The sequence below is a fragment of the Camelus dromedarius genome, chromosome 5 (assembly GCF_036321535.1).
Source record: "Camelus dromedarius isolate mCamDro1 chromosome 5, mCamDro1.pat, whole genome shotgun sequence".
Taxonomy (NCBI): domain Eukaryota; kingdom Metazoa; phylum Chordata; class Mammalia; order Artiodactyla; family Camelidae; genus Camelus; species Camelus dromedarius.
The window spans coordinates 34,590,023-34,615,582 of NC_087440.1; the positions used below are offsets into that span (position 1 = coordinate 34,590,023).

Sequence of the window (25,560 nt, forward strand, 5' to 3'; positions counted from 1 at the left end):
TAAATCAAGCGTTCCTGTGACCAGGTGTGCCAAGGATGACTGTGGAGATTTCCCTGTTAAGTAATCCTCCCACTAGAAGATCTACTGATAACATTGATTTTCAGATGTTGACAGGCTGGCTGCCTTAGAAGCCAGATCAAGATAGTTTTAGAATGTTTTGATTTGACACATGATGACTAATAGTTTGTCATTAACTTTGGGAACAGTAAGACCACCTTCTTTATGCTAATAATTACTGGAAAGCATTGTCCTTTGCAAACTCGGTATTTTTAGCAGGTAGGCTGCTTCTACCCTGCTAAGATTTTCCTGTTTTCCTTCTGCTGATGCTGAAAAAATAGTGATACATATCATAGTTTTTTGTTTGACAAGCATCAATTACTTAACATAATCAAAAGGAGATACTAATTTTTAACCTATCTCTATTAATTATCTATATCTATCTATCTATCCAGCAATCAATCTGTCATCTTGGAGTGTCCTGGGGCCATCAGTCATTGTGCCAATTATGTTATTTATTTATTTTTTGTTTAGTTTTACGACATGACTCTTGAGAGATGGCTACCTTGGGTGTGCCTGTGATGGCCACAGTGAAGCAAAGTAACTGCCTTTCTGTCTTAAGTTGAGAGGAAATCACTGACTTTTATTGTAATAAGGTGATTTATGCTAGTGTTCTCTTTCAGTGAAGATCTGATATGAAAAGTGATGTTAGGGGACTGTTTTAAATCGTTTTCGCAAATCAGTATGTATTATTCCATCAGTTTGGTGTTTAGATGTATATTACATATTTTCTTTTCAAGAGAGTTGAAAAGTAATAACATCTTTTGTTTTGTTTTCTGGATGTTCTCAGCCTGTGATAATAGCATTCTTCCTTATGTCTCTTTTATAATGTTGTTTACACTGAAGTCCTCAGAAGTTAAAGAAAATAATGGTTTGCACTGGGAGTTTTTTTTTTTTTTTTAATTGCTGTCGTTGTTCAAAAATAAACTGACACCAGCAAATAGTGAAGTGTTCAGCAAGTTGAACAGGGGAAGAAATTTAAAACCTTTCATACTGGTAATGCGTGCTAGGAAATAGATTAGTAAGTTAAAATTTGTGATTGCTTGGATTCTGATTTTACTCAGAAAGTCACTGAATTGCTTTTAAAATTGCAACTTTTAGCAACTGTTAAGCAGGAATAATATCTGTTTCCAATCCATATCAGAGACCAAGTGTTAAGTGTATTAATGAAATAATTTCTGCCAATTCATTTAGTATATATAAAATGGTCTGGGTGAACACAAGATAGTGCTGTTGTTTGTCATGAAATTGTGAGGTTTTTGTTTGTTTCAGTTTTATTATATTAAATTTATTTTAAATCCCTTCTTTCTCATTTTCCTTAAGTTAGCTGCTTGCTATCTCCTTGGCTCAATATTAACCTAGATTCTTCTGCTTATGTCTATTTCTGTTTTTCTTGAAACAATCCTCACTCTATAGGAATCAAAGTGTTGTTATGTGGATGCTTAAAAAATACTTTGCCTGCAGTTGTAAGACAATGAAGAGCCCATGAAATTTCAATCATGTCCAACAACATAATGTATAGAAACTTACAATTAAACTTGTATTAAAAGAAGCCCTTGGTAATTTCTGAAAGTATAATCTCTCAAGTTTTGTTTTGAGAATCAATTCTAGTGTAATGGCTAAGGCCTGTACTTCCTGCTTCATATTTATCAACCTATGCCTTTGCCTATAAATATATTCTTTATCATAGTTCATGTGACAAATAATAAATTTTCCAGTTTTAGACATATGAACAAGGACAAAACATTAACATTGGAAATTACAGACCCTTCCACTGGAAATTACAGTCTACTTCTAGGATTTTGTACATTGTAATTTGTACAGATATGTTAAGCAATATATCCTTTTTTGTATCTGTGTATTTGTCCACCAGTTTTGAGAGTTGGTTAGGGAAGATTGCAATTGATCATGTTTGCTATTTCAGTGAATAATTAAGAGGTAATTTCATTCATTCTTTCAAAAATATTAAGTGCTTTTGGGCATCTTTTACATTTAAGAAAATAGTTTTATAATATACACAGTAATATTTGTACTCTATGAAAGTATTTTTATAGTAACCAAATGTCTTCACTGTGGTCCTTCTATTTACAATAACCAAGACACGGGAATAACCTTAATGTCCATCTACAGATGAGTGGATAAAGAAGATATATACATACAGTGGAATTCTACTCAGCCATAAAAAAGAATAAAATAGTGCCATTTGCAGCATCGTGGATGGACCTAGAGATCATCATTCTAAGTGAAGTAAGCCAGAAAGAGAAGGAAAAATACCATATGATATTACTCATATGTGAAATCTAAAAAAAAGACACAAACTTACTTACCAAACAGAAACAAACTCACAGACATAGAAAACAAACTCATGGTTACCAGAGGGTAAAGGGAGTGGGGAGGGATAAAATGGGAGTTCGGGATTTACAGATACCAACTACTATATATAAAATAGATAAACAACAAGTTTATACTGTATAGCACAGGGAACTGTATTTAATATCTTATAGTAACCTATAATGAAAGAAGAATATGAAAAGGAATGTATATGTATATGGATGACTGAAACATTATGCTGTACACCAGAAATTGACACTATATTGTATACTGACTATACTTCAAAAAAAAAAAAAAGGACATTGCATGTTAGGCAGAGTATTGCAGAATTCTATTGGTCATAAAGGTTCCCATTTAAGCATATCTTAGAAATTATTCACAATTTTTATGAGCCAAATTTCTCTGGTCTTCTCCCACCATAATACTATAACCATGCATTTTTAAGCGATGAAATCATTGTGGAGGTGCTCATGTTGGTGGTGGTTCTTTGGTTAGCTGGGGAGAGGTTAAGAAGAGACACTCTTGTACAACATTTGTTCTTTCTTATAAAATATTCCTATGTGTCATTTTATTAATTAAAATAAATGACAAACATATGGCTTGCTAACCATGTGATACACTAAAAATCTCAAGTTATCAAGTCTTTGTATAAACATTAAGGATGATATAATTGCATCATCTTTTTGCTATCATTTGTATTCACTTTAAAGCCTAGACTTGTTTGCTTAACAGATACATAATTAGACAGGAATAAAAGAAGCAGAGAATTGAGGCATTTAAAGTTATGCTATGCTTATGAGCCTATTCTGAGACTAGAACAAAAGCAGCCCATTTGAGTTTACTGCCTAAATTTATATACATTAATATTTAACATGGACATGGCATTTATAAATATCATCCTTCCTTGTGATGATAAGGATGACAATGAATTTCTTAGCACTTGGTAGTACAAAAATTTGGAAAGTACCTTAGAGTTCACCTATCCCAACCTCTCAGACACTGCAGACTGTCTCTAACATCTCATTGTTTGTTTATGGCCATTTCTATAAATAGGAACTCACTATATACACAGAAAGAAAAAAAGATTTTTTTCCCTTTTTAAAAGATGTTTTAAAAAACATATTGTGACAAAAGGCAGGCCCTTGTATCTTTTCATCACTTAAAAAAATTCTTCCTATTGGGAAAAATGTACATTTATTACATATGCATAAAAATGATTAAACTAAAAAGAACTTAAATTGCTTGCATAATAATTTGTTTTATACATTTTCTATTTTGCATTAGATCCAAAATAGAGTGAACAATGATTCTTGGTGATTCTGCAATGATATCACTTTTTTTTCTTTTTCAGTTCTGTTTTATAACTAATTGTGACATCTATACACCAGGTACCAGGGTGATCTTTTACTATGTTCTTCTCTGTCTTGGAATTGTCTGTTATACATGTTTGTTTTGCTCTTTTGAGTGTAATATTCATTTGAAGAAGATTCAGCAAATTTATCCTTTCTTTGTTCTTGTACTGAAAAAAGCTAGGATACGCCTTTTGTTGTCCTGGCTTTTCAAATACTTGTTGACTTATTCTGTAACTTAAAAACTCATTCCAGCTTCTGATTTTGTGCCTTAGATGACATGATATGACTTCAGAAGTTTTAGAGTCTCACTAAGATGGGCTTGTACCTGGTACCAGTTGTGCAGAGCTATTTTATTTCTTTTTTCTATGACATGTGTTTCTATTTCCCAATAACTTGACTCATTTTTATTGTAAATGTCATTCTAAAATGGCTAACTATAGCCTGGCAAGATTGGATAGAGACACTTAAGATATGGTACCTTGACTTTAAAATGGAGGTGTCTTAATTGCCAAAGCAAAAAATTCCATGAGAAGAGCAAAATGAAGAGACCCTATTTGGGGGCACTATTCTAGAGGTACCCAGTCATCATGCTGTCTAAATTCTTGGTCTCCATCAATTGCCTAAACACGCTTCAGTTTTCTTTACATGCCTGGGTGCAGGAATCACGTGGTGGTACCAAATACCTAAGCTTCAGCCCCATTTATTTTTACGGGTGGCAGTGTTTCCTTGTCTGTATCTTCATCTGCAAGTAATTTCAGTTCTGGCTGTTAACTCCCTAATTTCGCTTAGTAAAATAACCATGGTTGAGCATTGGTTTGCAACTCTTTAATGTTTGTTTTAAGCATGTTAAAATTTCTCAATCATGTAGGTTAAGGAATAAAGAAGTTCTAAGATTATGTAAAATCTGTAGGTATCCTCTTCTTTTTTTTTTTATCAGAATATTCTTTTTAGCCTTTCCTGTATAATCTCTTGTATCATAGTAGGAGCTCTTCGTGCGCTATAATAAACCAAGGGACAGAACATTGTCTCTTGAACCTGTTCACTTCCCGTATCAGGGCAACCAGTTTGTATTTCTAGCACACATTATCAGTGCCTACCAGACCAGGACAACCTATGCAGTAAATACCTTAAAGTCAGAGGAATAATAATCTCACTGTTTCCTTGTGAGTAACATCAAAGCCACAGTCTTTTTTTGGCTTCTAGAATTCCCAGGGAACATTTTTTCCTAAATCTTGTCATAGCAGCTTACTTATTTACTTCAGCTGTTTACTGGAGGCTCTTTGGCACACTGCTTTTACTCCATTCTGGTCATTTTTTCCCCTTTCCTACTAACTTTGTTAACTCCCTATGTTTTAAAGGTTTGCAGCCATTTATAAGTGAACCCGTGCCGTTCAAACCCCTGTTCAAGTTTCAGTGGTAGATACACTTCCTACTTAGCAGTTCTACACTATTTGACCATTATAATGGCTTCTAAAGAATAAAGATGTTTTCTTAAAGCTAGTCTGAGAGTTAACATCCTAATGTTGAATCTCCACAGCTTAATAACACGTTTTGCTTCTAACCATTTATGGTACTTTCACACTTTTTTCTGTATAATAAATTTTGCTTAGTAATTATGATATCATCATCTGTAACTTAGTTTGTGAATGTGAAGTAGATCTATGTTGGTTCATACTCTGTAAAAAGTCACATTGGCGTGAGTGATCTTGATGTGATCATCTATATTTTGGTTAGTGATTATTCATCTTTTGACAATGTTTAAAGCAGACCTGAGATTGATAGCCTTACATGAATTACAATCAACGCCTTTGTTTTTGTTCTCCCTCCCTTTTTAGTGTAACTCATTTTGTAGTCAGATACGCACCTGTTTTAAAAATTAATTCAAAACTTACTCTCACCTTCAGCTGAATGTGCCCCAAACTGTTTACACAATTACCTTAACAAAAATTTTAATTTGTCTGTAAAATCACTTTTTAAAAAATGTATCAAGTTAGATTATTCTGCTTTACCTTTTAAAAAGTAGACTTTACTTTTTAGAACAGTTTTATATACACATCAAAACTGAGTGGAAAGTATAGAGAGTTCCCTCATGTTCCCTGTCCTCTCTGCCCCAGACTTCCTCACTGTCACTATTTCCCTGGCAGTGTGGTACATCTGTTACGACTGATGAATTACATTGACAAATCATTGTTATCCAAAGTCCAAAGTATATATTAGGGTTCACTCTTGGGGTTGTACATTCTATGGGTATTAACAAATGTATAATTACACGTATCCACCATTATAGTATCATACAGAATAATTTTGTCTGTTCTAAAAATTCTATGTGCTCTGCCTGTTTATCCCTCTCTCCCCTAATTCCTGGAAACCACTGATTCTTTTACTGTCCCCATAGTTTTGCCTTTTCCCAACCATCATATTTTGGGAGTCATACAGCATGTAGCTTCTTTCATGTAGTAATATACATTTACGATTTCTCTATGTATTTTTATGGCTTGATAGCTCACTTATTTTTAGCACTAAATATTATTACATCATCTAGATATACCATAGTTTATTCATTCACCTACTGAAAGACATTTTGGTTGCTTCTAGTTTTTGGAAATTATGAATAAAGCTGCCATAAACATCTGTGCGCAGATTATTCTGTGGACATAACTTTTCAACTCATTTGAATAAATACCAAAGAGTGTGGTTGCTGGATCATAATATAGTAAGAATATGTTTAGTTTTGTACGAAACTGCCAAACTCTCTTCCAAAATGACTTTACAATTTGCATTTCTGCCATCAGTGAATGAGAGTCCTTGTTGTTCTACCTCTTCTCTGGCGTTTGATCTTATTAGTGCTTTGGATTTTCATCATTCTGATAGGTGTGTGGTGGTATCTCACTGATGTTTTAATTTGCATTTCCCTGATGACATATAATGTTGAACAGATTTTCATGTACTTATTTGCTGTTTGTGTATCTTCTTTGGTAAGGTGTCTGTGAAGGTCTTTGACCCATTTTTTAATCAGATTGTTTAGTTCCTTATGGTTGAGTTTTAAGAAATCTTTGTGTAGTTAGAATAACAGTTCTTTCTCAAATTTATTTTTTGCAAATATTTTCTCCCAGTCTGTGGCTTGTCCTCTCATTTACTTCACAGTGTCTCTCACAGAGTAGAAGTTTTTTAAATTTCAGTTAAGTCCAGCATATCAAGTATTTATTTTATTGATCATGCTTTAGATGTTGTCTAAAATATCATTGCCAAACCCAAGGACATCTATATTTTCTCCTACCTTATCTTCTAGGAGTATTATAATTTTGTGTTTTACATTTAGATTTATGTTGTGAAAGATGTAAGGTCTGTGCCTAGATTCATTTTTTTGATTCCAGCACCATTTTCTAAAAAGACCATATTTTCTCCATTGTATTGACTTTGCTCCTTTCTCAAAGATCAGTGTTTTACTTGAAACTCAGTGTATTGATTAGTCAAATCCATTTTACCTGCCTTCACTAATCAAGGTTATTTTAAGGCTTGTTATGTCCTCAAGCGGCAAGTAGCCTAAACAATAAGTTGTTTGCCCGATTTGTTTTTCAGAAACTTAGAGTCAGCTGTGTCTACTTCAAGCTGAGCTGGTTAAGACTGGATTGGACCACTGGCCTTTCAACTGGGTATGCTCGGTAACATTTTGTACGTGCAGAGCCTTGCTTGCAATGGACAAAACCAGCCTGGTTTGTAACATACTTTTCATTGTTCCTTTTTATTTGTTTTCTGTGTTCAGAGGACTACAGTGTCCTGCATGTTTTTCTTAAAATTTAAACTTAATTTAAACCTGCTGCTGCATTAGTAATATCTATCCAAATAGAAACTATTCTGCTTTTTGCTTTTTCTCTCATTCTAAATTCACTAATCTTTAGGTTCAATACAGCAGCTAACTCATGGCAGTAGAAGTTAACTGTGCCTTAAGAGGAGAAGAGACGTATATGTCAATGAAGATGTAAATATTGGTTACTATTTTGAAGTAGCACTTAATATTTCTAAATTGAAACTATGCTATAACCTGAAACGACTGTTGAATGTCTGATACTGAGGAAAGAACTGAAAAATGATGAGAGTTACTGAGTTTTCATATAACAGTAGTGGATTTAAATTGGCAGTGGGAGACCAAACACATTTGTATTTTGATCTCATCCAATGTGAAATACTTGTTCAACATTGCACTAGTAAACTGAATACGGTAATTTCAGTCAAAGTTAACAAAGTTAGATATGGTGTCAGGAACAGAGAAAGTGGCTGAGAGAGAATGCACTTTCAGGATTGTTAAAAAAAAGTAAAAATACAACGTGGAAAAAGATTGTCTAGGAGTCAGTAGACTTGGGTTCTGGAACCAGTTTGCTCTCAAAGTTATGTCTCATTTGTTTTATTTCTTCAACCATAAAATGGAGAATGAATAAGTAGGGTTTTTTTGGGGGGAGGTTGTTTTTTTTTGTCTCCTTCAACTTTAAAATTCTAAGCTGCTAGGACAAGAAAAGTCAAACACAGTTCTGGGTTAATCTGGTTCAACTAGGCAGCTTTATGGACTAATCTAAACACGTTTACTTAAAATTAAGTGCATTTAAATAAAAATATACCTAAGAAATTTAAACCTCAAATGGATTACAACAGCTGACTTTTCCCACTATTTAATTTTCCCTTTGAAAGAAAATCGGTAATAAACACATAGGCAATGATTGCAGTGATTTCCATGTTCTACAAATTTGTGATTTTATATTCTACATTTCTTTCTGAATTCCAACTCAAGTACTTGTAGGACTTTAGAGTTAATAGAGGCATTTTAATTCCATGCCCATCCCAACCTCAATTTAGGAAAGAGTAAACTGCAGTCCAGAGAACTTAAATGATTTGTACAGTGTCACACAGCTAATTTATGGCAAAGCTGGAAGAGCAAGCTAGATTTCCTGACCTTCAGCCCAGTGACCTTTCCACAATAAGCTTAAAGTCCTTAGCAATTAGTATTGCTTCAATAATCCATTGATAAGACATTTAATGCTTTATTTGACAGAAATAAGTTTTAACACCCATTAATTCATTTTATCCTCTCAACATCCCTGCAAGGTTATTATCATTCTCATTTTTATACACACACTAGAACAGATTAAGTAATATGTCCAAGGTCATGTAACTGTTAACAAATGAAGTGTGAATTTAAAGCATCACTTTTGCCTGACTCCAGATCCCAACCTCCTTAAAGGCATTACGTTAACTTCTTCAGTTTCCATTGAGCATTAGTATTTTAATCATTCTGGAGGGCACCTTAGTTAAGTCTTTCACATTAGCCATTATCAGGGCTTAGTAATAATCCAAATTTACCCAAATTTATGATTCTTTTCTGGTACTGCTCTGTCATGAAGATTTCCTTAAAGTGAGGTTCATATTAGGATATGTGCAGTAATAAATCGATGCATATGTAGGGGATAACTAACCTTTATGGTTGATTACTTTAGAAGTGATTCACTCATTTTGTGCTTTGAACGTGTTTTTATTGTATTTGTATGTATTCACTTACATATGAGATTGTACTAGTCCTCTTCTTTTTACCTTGTCAAGATGGTCTTAAATGCTGATCCAAGGTCCAATGTATAACTTTTCTGGGAATCTTAGCATCAACTTTCAGAATAAAGAGTTGTCACTAGAGGTTTCTAAGTGCCTATCTACTGCATGTTTGAATTAACAACAAATGCAGATTTGTCTTTGATGGCTCTTTTATAGCTGCGTGCAGCTGGAGAAAAACCAACTGCCAAGGGAACTCAATTTTCTTTATCATCAATTTGACATTGGTTAACAGATGGCTTCTGGATACCATGGTAGTCTTCTTAATTTGTCTTTTTATGTAGTGATGCAAATACTCTTGGTTAATTGCCTGATTATTACATTTAATTCTTTGTCAACAATATACCTCATTGTTTTGGAACATATCCTAGGAGAAAGGTTATAAAAAGCAGATATTTGAATGTTGAAATGCTCCCATGCCTTTGATACATAAAGCAGGACACCTAAAGGTAGGCAAATATGTTAAAATATCCTGTAAATATGTTAAAATACAGGATGCTTTCTCTGAAAATATGCCATTTCTCCAGAATACAGTGGATTGTCAAGAACCAGTGTTATAAAAAAGGTAGGAAAAGGGGGGTTCTACAAAAAAAAAAGTGGAAACAAGTACAGAGACACATTAAGGTAAAACATCTTTCCAATTGAACATTAACCTAGGGGTAACTGCAACTGAAGTCTTTTTTTTTTTTTTCTTTTTTTTTTAGAATTTAAGTATGTAGAGTTTAAATGTTACACTTGGGAGTGTGAAAATGTTTCCACTGTTTCAAAGGGTATGTAAAAATCAGCTTACAGTTGACTGAATCTTTGGCATTCCTTAAAATGCAAATATGAGCCCTTTCTCTGACCGCTTTGAAAATTCAAAAAAGTGAGCAAACCTTTAAAATAAGAGTTTGAGAGAGTCAATTTAATCAGATAATATTGCATACAATATTACACATATATGCATTCTTGTACATATACAAAAAGGAGAATTCAGTGCATAAGAGAATCTGTTGATCCTTATATTATTACCTTATGTTGTCAATTCTGACAGTGATATATTGACCACCTAAACATACCAATTAAAACAAGCGTTAATTTTTTATTTTAATTCTTAGCTTTTTATTTTCATTTATTCATTGTTAAATGGTAAGGCTAAAAGCTTTTTCATAAAATGGCACTGAAATATACTTTTACTTACACTTACACTTGTACTTTAACAAAATAAATTAACTCATTTCTTCCTGGAAGCATTTTAAATAGATTCAAAAGATGGACTCAATAGAATCAGAAAACTCTTGATAGAATCAGAAAAGTAGTACTTTGCCATTATGGTAGAAGATTGGAACTAATATTGCTAGTAATGAAGTCTATTGAAGTTTTTTTTGCTACCACCTATGGGAAATGAAAATTCTTAGCAATTAATCTATAGAAATTACTGTTGCCAATTACGGAAAAAATTAAATATCCAAGTGGATTTTATTACTATCTGTCAAGGAAATGTCCATTTGGAGAAAGCTGTAATTCTTAAACTGTTCCTTAGAAAACCCAGATTTGGAAATTGAGCTACATAATCCACAAGGCCCATTTCTGATGAATATCTTCGGTGTCAAAGTTGTATATTTGCAATTAAGTAACTAAGAATTATATAAAGTGAATTAGCTCTATTTATTGTGAAATCTTATTTAAGTTGACCTGATGTTTTTATTTTCATCACATCCCTTTCTTTACACTTCGGCCCTTTTAACACTTACTGTCTTGTTCGAAGTAGTGAACAAATGAAATGGTTTTTTAGCTTCTAGCCTGCCACTATAGTAAAGCAGTAAAATGGAAAGAGAAAAGCTTTGATTAGAGGAAGTTCTTGCTTGAAATTCATGCTCTAACACTTAATATTTACATTACACAAGAAAAATAACTGTCTTCATCATAGAGTAGCACTGGGAGTACCTGTTTTATAGGAATGCCATAAGAAATACTATATGCAAATAATTTTGTAGTGCTTATCAGAGTACCTGACACAAAACTGAGTCTCAATAAATACTTTCTTTCCTTCCAAAATATAATCTCTGTTACATCGACAAGATCCAGAAAAACTTCAGTCATGACTCATCCTGTGACTTTCTTTTAATCAGTAGAATATGGGAAAGGTAATGAGATGTCATTCCCATGATTATGTTATATAAGACTCCCTTGCTGGCTTTGAAGGAGTAGATAACCATTTTGGAAGACCCAGTTGGCAAGGAACTGAGGGAGACCTTTAGGAACTTAAGGTACCTTCCAACCAATGGGAAGCAAAGGGCTCTTAAGCTGTAATCACAAGGAAATGAAGTTTTCCATCAATCCAAGTGCGTCTGGAAACAGAATCTTCTTTAGACTATCTTCCACAGGAGAACCCAGCCTTGGCCACTACCTTAATAGGATTCTTGCAGGGGACCCATTTAAGAGATGACTAGATTCCTGACTCACAGACACTGTGGAATAATAAATTTATGTTTTTTAAGCTGCTAAAATTATGCTAATTTATTATATATCAATAAAAACTAATCTATTAAATTTTCTTTAGTAAGTTATATTTTTATTCCTTTTTTTCTGTATTCCTTTAAAAATATGAAAACCAAATTTATGAACCTGAATTTTTGAAAAAAGTTAAAATTACACAACTTTACACAATATGAGTATCCCTCCTACGCTACACACCCATATCACCTTCCTTAGACTCCCTAGAGGCAATCACCATTTCCTGCTTGGTGTTTTTTCCTCTGGTGAAATGGTCTTCCAAATTCATAAATACATATGAAGATTTAAAAATTATTTTTAAGCTGTTTCTAATATTTATCATGTACAAAAGTGAAATTATTTTTGGCCCTTGGTTTTAAAGAGATTTGAAAGCTAATGCAAGAAACTACTATACTGTGTAACATTATGTCTTAAATTTCTTGGACTGTCTATGTGAGCTGAAGACAAAGGGAAGCAATGAGCTCGGCTAGTAGAGGACTGTCTTATGCAACATTGCCAACTAGCCACTTATGATGGAGACCACTTCTTGTCTCTATACCCTTAATTTGCACATTTCATACTTTAAGTTACATCTTTTTAGGTGTATGTACTTTATTTTGTGGGTGTGTCTTGTTTTCATAATGGTGCCTGGTGATTTTCAAACCTGGATGATCATAAAAATCATTCTCAAAGTTTATTATTATTGTTATTGATGTTGTTATTTTCATCATCATCAACTAGTTGTCATTCCTGGACATTCTGATTTACTAAATTTGAGATCCAGTTATGGAATCCATGTTATAGTAGCTTCACAGGTTATTCTGATCAACCTAGTAGGGAAACAGTTTAGGTATTTTATACACATACAACACTGTTTTTAAGATAGTGTTCTGCAATTCACTGTACACTACATGACAGGGAAAACAATCGCTGTGGTTGTAGACTATATGAAAAGGCAATTGCAAATGAAAACAGTGTAAGAAATCTTTAACTTTCGATTCTCCTTTCTCATTTGTTCTCTCTTATTGATTCTTGCTCTGGAGGTTACTTTTGTATCCTTAATGAAGCACATTTTCTTCTTGTCTCCTATCCAGAAATCCTCTTTCTTCCCATAGAAGCTCTTAGGCTGGGAAGGAAGACATGAGAGTTCTTTGGAAATGTTTAAAGTCACCAGCCAAAGTTGGAGCATGCAGGTAAGTGTTTCCAGTCTTCCTTTCTCGTTTCCGGCTTCCTTTTCTCCTTGGTGGATCCAACCAGGCTGCTGACAGCTTCATCTGGTATCCTGATGTAATGAAATTACTTAGCCATATTTCTTACTCAGAAGTTGCTTTTGACTTAAACATTGTTAACTGATGTCAATTTTTTGACATCACATCCTTCAGACAAAGCAAATAGTGTCTGTTCTGTGTTATAAATATGCAATTTGTTGGCTGTCCATGACCAGGAAGTGAAGGCGGCCGTGGCTGTTCTGTAGTTATGGAGACTGAAGCAATCATAGGGGGATCTAACCGCAAGTACTACACAGCTGTAACTGCCTTCCTCTTATCTTCCCTAATTCTTTTAGATAGGTGTCTAGCTCGCTAGAATTCACATACCACAAAATTTACCCTTTCATAGCACACAGCTCACTGGTTTTCAGTATATTCAGATTCAGCTCCTAGTGAGTCTTCTACCTGGTTTGCAGTGACCACCTTCTAGCTGTATCCTCACATGGCAGAGAAAAATATTTTTCTTAATTTATATTTAATGACAACTTATATTTAATTTTCTTCTTATGGGGACACTAGTCCTGCAGTGGTTCCCTACCTTCATGACTTTATCTAAACCTAATTACCTCCCAAGGGCTTCATCTTCTAATTCATCACAATAGGGTTTAGGGCTTCAACGTATGAAATTTAGGGGGACACAAACATTCGGTCCATAGCACAGCATAATATAAATGAACATCTAGTTTTTAACTGAATGCAGAGGATAATTACTGAGATTTAACATTTTATAAGCCATCAAGGGAGAAAAAAAGATAATCAGACAAACAAATGAGAGACATTGGTTTGGTCCTTGAGCTTAGTTTCCAGATGGAAATACAGGGCACAGTATCATATACATCCCACAATATCAGTATTGTGATGCTTATGATATGGATATACTGGAGACCATTTTTGGATTTTACCTTTGATATTCTGAGAGAATCCTTTCTAACTGCTCCCCCCCAACACACCTTTTCTTAAAAACAAATTCTGTGCTTACAAGATAACATACTATCCAAATTTAATTAGCAAATACTTTCCAAATATCATGGCTAAAGAGTGTTTGTCTTATGTAGGTTAAGAATTTTTTTGTTTATAACTTTATGAAACTGGTTAATTTGACTTTTTATTACCATATCATCCTCATGTTCTCTGAATATCATAAAATACAAAACCAAATTAATAAAATATATTTCCCCTTCGATATTTTAACATATGCTTTATTATAGGTCTCTCATGGTATCTCTCCATGTATTTATGTTTATGAAACTTTAACATAATGGGAGTTTCTATAAGAACACTTAAAATATAGACTCTCAGCAAAATTCCTCCTTCATTAACTCTCTTTTGAGGCAATAGAAAACATAATATTTTAAGTAGATCGATTTAAAACTTCACATTTTGTTCATATTAGGATTTGCTTTGATGTGATACCTCTACTTTTGTTTTTTTATGTAAATGAATACAATCCAGGGATTGATGATATGCCTCTGGGTTTTCTTCATGCAAATTCATAGAATATTTAAGATGTTTAAGACCACACTTGTTTAACTAATTACTGGATCCATCTTTGAAACAAGTTAGCTATAAAATACACAAGTGTCTCCAAACTGTATCTTCCAGCACTGAGAAAATCTGAGACATGCTGTGAGCACCTTCATTTCACATGATTGCTTTGAAATGAGTACTACAGGCTTCTATTAACTGGGCATTGTGGAAAGAGCAGCTGAAAGAATTATAGCGGGGGAAGGTAATGGAATTCGATACTACTACTTATTAATTGCCCTAGGTGATGAGTGTGAAACTTAATTTGTCTTAATCAATGTGAGGTGAAGAGAGCACAAATTAATTTGACATGCAGATTTTGTGCTTTCGTAACGATGCTGAAAGTACTCGGGTCCCAAGAATAAAACAGTGTATTAATCTCACAGGTCAGTGACTGTGCTGTGTCCTGCCTGTAGAAACACTGTGCACATCTTTATTAAGATGGAGCTGGGTCACATCTCTGATCTGGCCGTGTTGGTCTTCTTGGTAGTAAACCAATAAAGCAAAACTGACTCCTTGTATCACAGCCTTTCTGACTAAGTGTGTCGTACCGCCGGGTGGGGTCAGGAAGCAACACATTTAATCTTGAGATAACCTTAAAACAGTAACTGTACTTTAGCTAGCACCAGTCCTCAAACAGCACTGTGAGCCTTTTCTCACTACTTTCTGGGTCAATATTGAAAACAAAGATATCCTTGACTTCTACAGTTCTAATGTCTGCAGATATGATAAGCATGAGATAAAATGGCTCCTTTTCCACCATGAACAGCCTGTTAAATTAGTAATTATGTGTGTGTTTCTGCTAAGAAAAAGTTGCTGTGAACTGTTTTCAGAGAGCTCAGTATTTTGAAATCTGTGTTCCCTTAAAATATTGCAGATGTTTTAATGTCTATGACTCAATTTTCCCTTTCGGAAAAGTATAGAAAGCTAAAAACAGAGAATAGCAGACCTACCTAACATAATGCCTGCTCAGTTAACAACTACCTACCGTAATAGCTCTTGAATATTTTTACTATATTTTCAACAAAATCTCCTTTTGTTCCAGTATGATGACTTTTCAGTTAAAGGCACACTGAATTAGTATGCTATAAAAAGTGATACTTTGAAATTTTAATTTCAGACAAAGATGCACTCAATAATTTACTTGACAAAGCAGTTCCTAGAAAAATAGTAGAAAAAAAAATCGAATTGTGTCCCATGTCTGGATCAACCCAAAATGTTTTCCTTTTGTATGTATGCCAGTGAAAGGGATGAAGAAATAGCATCTTTTTTTTTTACTCTTGCATCTCTTGTGCACATGAACAATTTTCATGTATTTCGAAGTGCTCTTATGTTTGATTGCCTTTTCTGTTTTACTCTAAAGGTATTAAGTGAAGTTTGAGTGCAGGATAACCATGAGTCACAGAGGGGGTGAAAAATTGGTGATGCAAATGGTGTAGTAAAAGAATGCACTATCCAAAAAAAGAACGGCGGCTTTTCATATATTTTTCATACCTACTATCAAGTCTTTTCCTTAATAATAATAAGCTTATATAGCATAATTTTTATTTAAAATCTATATTCTTTTGCAAATTGTTTTTCCTTATATAAACATGTTTTATTGTCAGTATGTTTTTCTATATGTGAATTTATTTCTGTATCTATATATGAAATTTTTCAAAACTTTTCATTTAGTGGTGAGGTTTTCAGCAATGAATTAAGGCTCTTAAACAAGAGAAGCATGAATTTCCAATGGTCATAGTGAGGAATCTTTTTATTCCTTTTTATATAATTATCCTTTGATTCACAGTGTGAAACACCCTTTATGAAGAAATTTGTGACTATACTTGCATGCGTGCCATTTCACGTGGAATTATTTAGATACATTATTTTTGATTGGCTAAGCAGAAAGCATAAAACAATTTAAACATGTTCCAGGTGATATTTTAAATCCTTCCATTTTTAAAGACAAAGTAGTTTATAAGAAGCAAATAAGGAAATTTAAAATGAAAATTTCCATTCAGCCATCAAAGTTTGATGTTCCTACTTTGTCGTCTCAAGATCAGCACTGGTCCTTTCAATACAGCAGCCCTTGTAGAAGATGGTTTCAGGAGTCAGGACATGATCTTTTTTCTTAGAATGGCTATAAGCATGTTGGAAAATCCAACAACACTATACTGTGTCCCAATGCGATGAGATACATCAGAGTTTAAAGACACAGAGTTATCATGGCAGAAACGATTTGTGAGCTTTTTGGTCTTACTGAACATTGTCAATAGTGTCAGCACCAGCACTATAGGGCAAAACTCATCTTTTTATACAGGGCACAGCTAGCTGGGCCTATCAGTATCATTGCCATGGTAATTTTCTCCTTGATGAAAATGCTGAAAGAAACATTATTAATGCTCAGTACATACAACTGTTTGACTTGTCGAACTGGCAAATGATTAAACTTGGGATCTTTAATATCTTGGTAAAATATATTGCATAAAAAGAGGGTATAGATTACATCACTGTGATTTGAGGAGCATTTAAAAATACCTGACATAAAATGTGCATTCCTGTATGCCAGATACAAGGCATATGTTTATTATTATCTAAATTATCCTCAAAAAAATGTTATGAAGGTGCTAAATCTTTTCTATGAATGAGAAAATGAGGACTTACAAGGAGCAAGGTCATTGTGCAATATCCTACTGCTGATGCATTGTGGAGCCAGCACCAAATCCATTCTTTAAAATTTATTCCAGGGGCCTAGCTGTAAATTAATACACCATACTGTGTCTTTTAAGAATGAGATACTCCATCCAACTTTACCACTGGTTTTTCCCTTGTAATTCTCTCAGATGAAGTCGTCTTACTTTTGTAAACACTTTCATCCAGTTCATCACCCATACCAAGATTTACAGCAGCACCAATGAAATCCTAATTCCAGTAATTATTCAGATATCCAAAAATAATTATTGAACACTCTTGCTGTGAAAGTAGCTAGTCTAGGTGGGTGGTGGGGACACATCAGTAAATGAGACAAATATGATCCCAGTCCTCGGGAAGGAAGAACATACCAAGTATGAATAGGTGCTAAGAACGGCACGGTGGTGAGATTGAGAATAACTATGTGAGAGAGAAGTTAATTTCTAGTCATACTATTCCTATACTTGGAAGTTTCTCACTTCTTTATTTCCATCACTTTGATCATATCAGGATTTTCATTTCCTAGATATTTTCATTTTCACATAGTGTAGCTCTACATCCTTTATCCAGTTTCACTTGTTTTCTTATATAGTAGAGCTTCTATCAATCGATTTGTCAGCCACTTTCTAGCTAACTTTTTCATTTCCCATATTTTTCTTTTTTATTTTCTTTTTTATTTTTTTCTTTCCTTTGTCCTAGTGACACCCAGCCTTGGGCTAAAACTGTCAGCTGCTTTCTAGAGAATTATACCATGCTGATTGAGCCATTAAAATCTATTATCTTTATCTTCAGTTAGGCCTTCAGCATTTCTCAGCCACCTTTGCATTTGTCACTGATCAGCTTTGTTCTTTGTTCACATATAGCTATTGAACAACATTACTGTTTTTCTCATAATCTCTACCCCTGCTCCTCAACATAACAAGTTATTTTTATACTTCACTTTTTGAAAAAGTAGATATAATACATCAACTTTCTCAATGGTGTGCTCTAATATCAATGGCATTTTCAACTACTTTTCAGTTCCTTTGTTCTGTCTGCCCTGCTCATTTTAGAGGAAGTGTTACCCTTCCTTCGGTCTACTTATTCTATAGCCAAAGATCCTTCCATGGCTTGTCCCCATCCACTATGCAACTTTTTCTTCTAAGCAAGTACATATGCTGATGCCGCTCTCAAAAAATAAATTATAATGATAATGTAATCCTCAACATTTAGTCCTATTTCACTTTGATTTTTTTCCTTCTTCATTTCCCCTTCAAATTAAATGTAATTGGGAGGAGTGTTTGTTGAATGACCTTAATGTTTGAGGCTATGGGGTGCTGCAAGCCAGATGGTTCTGTGGTCACTGTAGGGTGGAGTCTGTCAGGGTAACCAAACATTTGTGTCAGCTGGCCAGCACCTACCTCCCCTGGGCAATGCTAGAGGAAAACAGAGTAACCTTAACTTTTTGGCTGAACCTTTTAAACCCCACCCTCTTTCAGATAGCATAGGCCTGCATAGTTTGAAACCTCACTAATCTTAAGTTAGATATCCCTAAATGTCCAGGCTCTTACTTATAGATAATTACTTTATTTTCATGTATAAACACCTGTAATTCTGCATAAATATTACGTTGATACTTTTAACTCTGGTTGGTTTGTTTGTTTCATTTTTATAGCTTTTAGTGTGAGATTAGACATGTATTCAGGTACTTATTTACTACATTTACTGATGATAGACATTTAAGATATCTCTTTTTTTGGTAATAAAAAAAAAATCACTGAGTTATAAAGATTCTTGCTCATGAACCTTTGTGTTAAATATTTGCTTCCACTGTAGAATTTTATTTGTTTATGGATAATCTGTCTTTTCCCTTCAGCTGCTTTCAAAGTTTATCATGGTCTTTGGTTCCTAGAGTTACATTAATATCTGTCTAGATATCTATCCTGCTGATGTTTGTTTCTCAAATCTAAGAATACATGTTTTCAATAATGGAGTTATGGAAAATTCTTAGCCATTATTTATACAAATCATTTTTTATCTTAACTTTTTTGTCCTCTAAAATCTCTCTTTATATCTTCTCATTCTGTTTTTCATGTTTCTTAATCTGCCTTTAATTTGGTTACTTTATATCTTAATGTTAGACTCTAGAAAATTTCTTCAGATTTGTCTTTTACTTTAGTATTTATATTTTCAGTTATCTCTAATCTGCTGTTTCACTCAGCTATCCAGTTTAAATTTTTAAACCAATATTTTTCATGTCTTGATTTTTAATTTGCTTCTCCTGAAAGTTCTAAAACTAAGGGTACTCTGTCTCCCTATCTTCCTGCTCTAAACCACAAACTTTCTTGATTTGGGGAAATATATCTTTGTTTTAAAAAACTTTGATATAACTTTGATTGTTTTCTCCCTGTTACTCTCTCCACATCATAGGTGGCAGATGGAATCTCTGGGACTAATCTCTGTGAATCTCAATTTTTTTTTTAGTTGTGTCTATCATTTTTGGTTTTTGCATCTTATTTTTCCAGAGACTACCATTTAAATTTTCTAAGTTGCTAACCTTTTTCAGCTGTACCTAAAGTATTTATATGCAAGTAACTTTGTTTTTAATTCTGGAGTCTGTAATCTTTTTTTTTTATAACTGCAGTATTGTGGTTTTAATGTTTTTAAGCAATTAGATTTATTATTTACAGTTTTTACATTTTTGTTACTGTTCTAATAACTTTTCTCTGTTAGTACTTCTGATTATTGAGTTTGGTGCTCCTCTAATAATATTTTTAAAACTTTGTTTGTATGCTCATCTTTTGTTTTTTAGTTTTCCCCTAGTTATTTTTTGATGCAGTACTAGTTTCTCAAATCCTGACTCAGTGGGTCATGGGTAATGGTGAGACATGCTACTAGAAACTACAACTTTGTCTTCTTTTGGGTATAAGAATTTGTTGTTCTTTCAGAGTCTTGCCAGTGGCCTTACCCTTTACTGAAAATTGCTACAGCTGTTGCTCCAGTAGCAAGGGCAGGTGATTCTCTTTTTTATTTTAATGGAGGTACTGGGGAATGAATCCACGACCTCGTGCATGCTAAGCACGTGCTCTACCACTGAGCTACACCCACCCCCTGCAAGTGATTCTCTTGCCAACACTTAAGTATAATGTTCAGAAAGCGGCTGACCTACCCAGCTCATAGTGCTTTCTCAGACTCTCTAGTCTTCTGATAGTACTTTGCTTATTTCTGTTTCACAGTTAATTCAGATTTTTCCCCCAAAGCTAAAATGCATTTAGAATTTTCAATGCTTTTTATTTTTGTGTATATATATATTTTTAATTGAAGTATAGTCAATTTACAATGTTGTGTCAGTTTCTAATATACAGCATAATGCTTCAGTCATACATGTACATATATTCATTTATTTTCTTTTTCACCTTAAGTTACAAGATATTGAATATAATTCCCTGTGCTATGCAGTAGGAACTTGTTGTTTATCTATTTTATACATATTAGTTAGTATCTGCAAATCTAGAACTCCAAATTTATCCCTTCCCACTCCCTGCACCACTGTAACTATAAGTTTGTTTTCTATGTCTGAATCTGTTTCTGTTTTGTAAATAAGTTCATTTGTCTTTTTTTTTTTTTTTAAGATTCCACATATAAGTGATATCATATGGTATTTTTCTTTCTCTTTCTGGCTTACTTCACTTAGAATGACAATCTCCAGGTCCATCCATATTGCTACAAATGGCATTATTTTATTCTTTCTTATGGCTGAGTAGTATTCCATTGTATAAATATACCACATCTTCTTTATCCAGTCGTCTGTTGATGTACATTTAGGTTGTTTCCATGTCTTGGCTATTTTAAAGAGTGCTGCTGTGAACATTAGGATGCATCAGATTTTTTTTTTTTTACAAAAATAATGTATTTTTGAAGCTAGATATTCAAGACTATAAGTTATGCTTTTGTAATCAGTTTACCATTTTAATCTTTTCTCTTACTGTCTTCTCAGCACAGTATCACTAAGGATAATTAGTCCTTGTGTTCTGTAGCACGGTGATTTTGCTGATGCTAGGATCTCTTAAATTGTCTCCTAATTTCCAAAGCTGCTTTAGCCCTTATTTCCTTTCTTTGACTTACATGACTTTTGAGTTTTCCTTCCCTTATTCTGTTTTAGTTGGTTAGTTTGTATGTTTTACCTTACTTCTGATGCAACTCTCTCTCTCTTCCTTTTTTTTTTCACTTTCTATTAATTTTTATTTTTATTTCATTTACTTTTTTTGAACTTGAAAAAGGTGAACATATTAATATATACAATGCAGTAGTTTTGGGAATAAGTATACATCCATGAAAATAACACCACTGTGAGTGCCATCATCATATCCATCAACTCCCAAAGTTTCTTCCCATTCCCTATATTTTTATCTTTTCCCCTGTGGAAATAACACTTAATATAAGGTCTACCTTATTAGAAAATTTTAAGTATACAATACAGTATTGTTAGCTGTTGGCACTATGCTGTCCAGTAGATCTTTATACTTGAAGATTTATATATCTGTTAGCTAAAACTCTCCAAATCAAAAGGGAAGACAAAATTATCTAGTTTTGCAGTTGACATAGTCATACATAGGAAATCCTAAATATTCCACTAAAAAACTCTTTGAACTGATAAACACATTCAGTAAAGTTAGAGGATACAATCGACCTACAAAAATTACTTGTGTTTCTATATACTAACAATGAACTATCTGCAAAAAATGTTAATAATCCCATTTACAGTAGTATCAGAAAGCATAAAATACCTAGGAACAAATGTAACCAAGAAGATGAAAGATCAGTATGCTGAAAAGTGTGAAACTATGGTGATAGAAATTGAAGACACAAATAAATGGAAAGATACTCCATGGTCATGGATTCAAAGATTTGATATTGTTAAAATATCCTTACTAACCGAAGTAATCTACAGATTGAATCCCTATCAAAATCCCAATGGCATTTTTCAGAGAGAGAAAAAACAATCCTAAAATTCATGTGGAGCCACAAAAGACCCTGAGTAGCAAAAGCAATCCTGAGCAAAAAGAACAAAGCTGGAGGTATCACACTTCCTGATTTCAAATTATATTACAGAATTATAGCAATGAAAACTGTATGTTACTGGCATAAAAGCTGACACATAGACTAATGGAACAGAATAGAAGGCCCATAAATAAACCCACATATAGTGATATAGTCAACTAACTTTTGACAAGATCTCCAAGAATACAAAGTGGAGAAAGGATAGTTTCTTCAATAAATAGGGTTGGGGAAACTGGATATCCATTTGCAGAAGAATGAAATTGGACCCATGTCTTATACCATACAAAAAATTAACTCAAAATGAATTAAAGACTTAAATGTAAGACCTAAACCCACAAAACTCCTAGAATAAAACATAAGGAAAAAGCTTCTTTACATTGGTTTTGGCAATGATTTTTAGGACATGACACCAAAGCATAGGAAACAAAGACAAAAATAACAAGTGGGACTACATTAAACTAAAAAACTTCTTCACAGCAAAGGAAACAATCAATAAGCTGAATAATCCGTCTGCATAATGGGAGGAAATATTTGCAAACCATACATCTGACAAGGAGTTAGTATCTAAGATATTTAAGAAACTCCTACAACTCAACAGCAAAAAAAAGAAATAACCTGATAAAAATTGGAAAAAGGTCTTAAATAGACACTTTTGCAAAGAAGACATACAAATGATCAATAGATTTATGTAAATATGTTCAATATCAGTAATTATTAGGAAAATGCAAATCAAAACCACAATGGAATATTACCTCATACTTTTTTAAATGGCTATTATTTTTTTATAAAAGATTATAATTGTTAGTATTGAAGAGGATGTGAAGCAAAAAGAACCATGGTTATGCTACAGATATGAATGTAAACAGATGTAGCCAGTATGAAAAACAAAATGGCAGTTCCTTAAAAAATAAAAAATTGAAATGTCATATGATTAAGCAATCCCACTTCTGGGTATGTATCTAAAGGAAATGAAATCAGGATTCTGAAGAAATATCTACACTCCCATGTTCATTGCAGCATTATTCACAATAGCCAACATATAGAAACAACCTACATTTTCATCAGTGGATGAATGGATAAAGAAGATATGATACAAACAATGGAATATTATTCAGCCTTAAAAAAGGAAAGAAATCCTGCCATCTGCAACAATATGGAAGGACCTGGAGGATATTATGCTAAGTGAAATAAGCCAGACACAAAAGACAAATACTGTATGATCTCATTTATATGTGGAATCTAAAATGGTCTGACTCATAGAAGCAGAGAATAGAATGGTGATTTCTGAGTGGGAGGGCAGAGGGAATAATGGGGAGCTGATGGACAAAGGAACGTACTTCTGAATCATCTAGTTTTTTCTCAGAAGTTTTTCTCATCATTTTTCTCCATGTTAATAAATTATTAAAAAGTCCCAGAGTTTTTTTCCTCAACTGGTCATGATTGTTTTTCATGCTCAACCATCCATGGTGACTTACTCAATAGACATGAATTACCACCTAAACCTAGATCTTATTATCTAGTACATCTTCAACTCGGTATGTACTCTAAATTATTATCCATTAATCTTGTGAGTTTATTTCAAATATATGATCACATGACAAAGTTGCAGTTTCTAAACTTGTTTTCTTATTTTAGATTCTGCGATTGTGAGAATTTCTCTGTAAATACAAATAACATCCCAAAGCAATAGAAACAAAAGAATAATAACATGTTGGTTTAACAGTTAATGTCTGAGAAGTTTATTATAAGATCTGAGTTTTGTCTGGGGATGGAAATTGACTTACAGCACAGCAAACCTTATTATTACTACTACTAGTAAAATATTTGTTCTTCATTTTCCATAAGAGAAACTGCTTTCTTTTATAATAAATATTTCAAGCATAAACCACCTGCAGAAAGCTATGGTTATCAAAAAAATTATTATTCTAAATAGAAAAGGTCATGCCATATTTTGTCCAACTATTTAAATTTTACCTGAAGAAACATTAACTTGGAGAGACTGGTATAATGCAAATACTCTGCCAGGTGTGTATGACAAATTATGTCTTGTTGATGGCACTGTCCTATCATCCAAAGTACCATCTACAATTTCCATCACTAATGGCCATGTATTCCTTGTGTACAGATCTAGGAACTGAGTAGAAGATTCTGGGTGGGGTTTTCATGAAGAGAATATTTGAATTCTTAGTATGAGACACTCTTTTTTCATTTCTGAGTCTCTCCGGCTTTCTCTGTCATCATAAGCTGTTTGCAATTTCTGTGGGCATTGAGCCATTCTGGTGTGGTGTCTAATTTGTTTTGTTCAGTGGTTTCTTATCATGAATAGATGAAATGCCTTTTTTATCACTCATTTAAATTATTGTTTTTCTCTGGTGATGGATTTTTGCAGCTTCTGTATTTACTTTATTACTTGTGACTAAGGCATGTTTTCCCATCAGGAACCCAGCAGAGATTTGTGTTTAGTATTACTTCACCATCATTTGGCACTACATTTGTAGCAATATCTCTACTCAGAGAAAGAGGCAAGGAGTCTATGGGTTAAATAGTTTCAGTGAAATAACTCCTGCCTTCCTCATAGCCTCGGCCTGCATTACAAATTATTTTAGGCTACTACAACCGATATTAACATAGTTAATTTATTTCCTGTACCCTATGGTTGTGTTTTTACCTTTAACAGAAAGGGAGAAGAAGTAAGGTGACATGAGCAGTTTTCTTCCCTTCCTTTCTTTCCAAACTCAAATATGAATGTAAAAATTTTATGGACAGCTAAACTTATCCCTGAAGATTTAAGTAAGCGAATAAACTATAGGCAAACTTTTAGACATTTCTCTAAATCTACTGAGGATTTTAGATGATTGACAACAAAAAAGAATGAAACGATGAAAATTTTGATATATGTTCTTAGTAGCTGTGTTTCTTTTAACTTTTCTACTTAATTTCATTGGACCCAAATTTCTTCATTCATTCATAAAGTTAAATAATTGGAAAGAAGTTTTAAGAGCTTTTAAATCCCATCCCCATTCTTCAGATAGAACCACTTGGAAATTGTCATGGAAGATAAAAATCTATACTGTTTGTTAAGATCCTCAGAGGTGAAAATCCACTTCCTTCCTTAATAACTATTCTGCATCTCTCACCTCTTACTGTCAATATTTCCTAAGGCCTAACTAAACCCTGATAATAAGTCTAGTTCATTTGTTCGTTCAGAAGCAAATATAAGAGTTTTTTTCAGGAAGTCACAGTGCTGG

At 33.5% G+C, this 25,560-nt stretch overlaps 1 long non-coding RNA gene across 1 annotated transcript in view; it reads left to right on the forward strand.

The window, feature by feature from the left end:
- The window catches only part of LOC105094197 (uncharacterized), a 1,056,246-nt gene that overhangs the window by 344,636 nt on the left and 686,050 nt on the right, over positions 1 to 25,560 (forward strand). Inside the window, exons 13-14 of the long non-coding RNA XR_004137286.2 lie at positions 7,320 to 7,453; positions 12,902 to 13,000. This is a non-coding gene — a long non-coding RNA (uncharacterized LOC105094197). The remainder of the gene's footprint in view (positions 1 to 7,319; positions 7,454 to 12,901; positions 13,001 to 25,560) is intronic.